At 35.7% G+C, this 3,422-nt stretch overlaps 1 pseudogene across 1 annotated transcript; it reads left to right on the top strand.

Moving 5' to 3' along the window:
* The first annotated feature begins 912 nt into the window (after positions 1 to 912).
* Positions 913 to 1,368, top strand: LOC309957925 (large ribosomal subunit protein uL23-like; annotated as a pseudogene). Its single transcript has one exon. The product of its transcript is annotated as a large ribosomal subunit protein uL23-like (transcript).
* The last annotated feature ends 2,054 nt before the right edge of the window (positions 1,369 to 3,422 follow it).

Genomic DNA, 3,422 nt, shown 5'->3' with positions numbered 1-3,422 from the left:
GCAGAATTTGTGCCAGTCTGAGATGAACCCACAGGATGAAAACACTCATGGCTATACGCCTCTAAGAATTTTTACTGTTGATTACTGCAACATAACCTAGTTATCTCAACTGATGCAGCTCAAAACCATTAACTATTTGGCTTTTCAATAAACAGAATGCACACACAGAGAACAACCCACTGTGCCCAGAGAGCAGGGTCCACATAAAAACACTGCAGCCCTCATAGCAGTCCTGTAAATAGTGATGAAGTTCCAATTCCCAGGTGAGGGGAAGACAGATCCTTAAGCAAGTAATCCACCATTCTGTAAATCCATGAAAGAATAATTTTGCAATGTTTATCAGTAATTTAGAAGTCTTCTCATTATGGTAACAAATGATCATTTATAGAAGTCTCTTGTCATTAACTGGAACTCAATGATTTCATTTTCTGAATAGGCAATTATGAATAGTCTTCTACTAAATTGTAATTCTCTACTTCCCTCTTATTAAAAAAAAACTGTAATTATGGGTTGTAATTTTTGTAGTTAGCAGTATCTTTCCAGTTTCTACTTGCAACTAGAGACAATCTTGTGACACACTTCTGGTCAAACTACGGAAGTATAGCAAGGAGGAGTTTTGGAGAAAACATCTTAAGGAGTATATATCTTTCTGACTTTAGAAAACAATGTAAAGTCAAGTCCAGTTATTACATCTAGAGATGATTATAGAAGTCAGTTTTTCTCAGAGTTCATATTCTCCAGATGACATTTATTTCTCCTTTAGTGTCATCGTAATCCCAATTTAGACTTTCTACGGTCTTTAGACTAAGTGTTATGTTTAATAAACTCCAAAACACACAGCACAAAAAGAAGGATTACTGAATAATCATAATAAACATTCTCACTTAAGAAAAGGACAAGCTTTTCACAAAAATGTGGCTGAAAGGAAAGAAGGAAACTCCTGACCCTCCCAAAGCTGAAGCCAAAGCAAAGGTTTTGAAGGCCAAGAAGGCAGCACTAAAAGGTGTCCACAGCCACACAAAAATGGAAGACCCATAGGTCACCCACCTTCTAGAGACCCAAGACACAGCAGCTCTGAAGGCGGCCCAAATATCCTTGGAAGACCGTCCCCACTATGCCATCATCAAGTTCCCCCTGACTACTAAGTCAGTCATGTAGAAGGTAGAAGACAACAGAAAACCACAGACTTGTGTTCATCATGACATCAACCCCAAGAGCACCAAATCCAGCAGGCTGTGGAGAAGCTCTATGACATAGAAGTGGCCAAGGTCAATACCCTAATCAAGCCCAATGGAGAGAAGAAGGCATATGTTCCACTAGGTCCTGACTGATGCTTTGGATGTTGCCAACAAAATTAGGTTCTTCTAAACTTATTTACAAAACAGAAACAGACTCACAGACATAGAAAACAAACTTATGGTTCCCAAAGGGGAAAGGTGGGACGAGGGATAAATTAGGAGTTTGGAATTCACATATATACACTACTATATTTAAAATAGATAAACAAGGACCTGCTGTATAACACAGGGAATTCTACTCAATATTCTATAATAACTTATATGGGAAAAGAATCTGAAAAATAATAGACATGTGTATCACTCTGCTGTCACCTGAAACTAATACAACATTGTAAATCAACTATACTCCAATATAAAATAAACACTAAATTAAAAAAAAGAAAAAAATAAACTGAATCCAGCTGGCTAATTCTAAATATAAATTTTTTCATCATAAAAAAGAACAAAAGGGCACACACATACAAAAAGAGGAACAGAGAGTGGGCCCAACTCCATAGCATATACTACATTGTGCTAGAGTGAAATGCCAAGGTCTTCTAGCTGTGAAGTGAGTGCTTTCACCAGAAATCTCTCCACTCTTGTAATTTTCTCTGAGTGAATATTTTTTGCCCTTCCATCCATGTTTATATCTAAAAGGAGTGTAGAGGAGGACTTCATTTTCCAGAGCTGGATGGCGTTAACAGTGAGGCTTTCTTTTTCACAGGTATAAGAACTGAGCTGTATTCAGAGGTTGAGAAATCATAGATTCTTATTTGTCAATCTTCTTGTCAATAATTTCTCAAGATTTCATTAGCTGTGTAAGTATCTTTTCAAATAATTCAGAACCAGTAACTGCAATGACAATAGTTATCCATTCATATTTTTAATATGGACCTCATTTAAAAAAAATTTATCCCTGCTATTAACAGATGTGCTCCTTCTACAACGGTTAGGTTTTTTTGCCCTTAGCCCAGTCTGAAAATAAAATTTATAATACTTAATACTGAGGGCTATATTATAGTAGAATGAGCAGAGTAACAATTTAAAGTAAGAGAATAACAAAATCTTCACTATCTTCTGCCCTATTTTAATTCAGTCTGTTCCAGACTTTATGGTTTGCCATTTACAATGACCTACTCTGAGATCCAGTTTCAATATTATGAAGGACTTGTGCATCAAATGTGATATAAAAATGATTTTTATTAATATCAATAATGGAATGTATGTTTATGTAACAGAATGTTATGCTAATGCTTCATCAGGTATGCCTAGATTTAGGAGCTCAAGTAATTACATTAGAGTTTTATGTCTCTATTTTGTGGGTGCCCTTTGCATTCCTTGCATTGAATTTGATGATAGCTTCTCTTTAAATAGAGTGAAAGACGGCTGTCATGAGCTTCACATTACTCTCTATATAGAACTCCTAACCTAAAATCAAAATGACTTTTCACAAAGCCTACACATTAGTTCCAAGAAACATTGTGATTACATGTTTACCCCTGTATAAGGGGTTAGGAGTGACATAATTTATGACCTTTTCAAACTACAGAAATTGTTGCCTCTTTATAGATGAGCCTCAGAAAAGGTTAGGGAACACCTGCTTTCTTTTTTGTTCAGCTTTATTGAAGTATAATTGATATATAAAATTGTGAGCTATTTAAAATGCACATCATGGTGACTTGATATACATTATGAAAGGATTCCTCCCATCTAGTCAATTAATACATTCATTACCTCACATATTTATCTTTTTGTGTGTGAGACTACATTTTAGTAATAATAAATAAATCAAGCGATCACTGGTCCAAGGAAGAATATCAAGGCACCAGTCTATAAACAGGGGGCCAAGGTCTGAACATTAAAGGCAGTGGAAACGGCCTTCAACATGACTGGACCTTTAAAATCTAAGGTCTTGCTGTCTAACTCAGTTTGTTGTTAGGATGCTTTACCTAGCTCACTGAGTATGTCATCCTATTGTCTTCTGGCCTCTACTTCTCCTGATTTGAAGTCAGCTGTTTATAGTATTGCTCCCCAATATGTAAGATGCTGTTTTCCTCTTACTATTTTACCTATTTTTTCCTTATTTTTGACTTTTGCCAATCTTACTATGATGTGTGTATATATGCATATTAATTTTCTACTGCT

Source organism: Leucopleurus acutus (assembly GCF_964270905.1).
Source record: "Leucopleurus acutus genome assembly, chromosome: 2".
NCBI classification, from domain to species: domain Eukaryota; kingdom Metazoa; phylum Chordata; class Mammalia; order Artiodactyla; family Delphinidae; genus Leucopleurus; species Leucopleurus acutus.
Note: the sequence above shows the minus strand (reverse complement) of the source record. Positions and strands in the feature narration are given on the sequence as shown.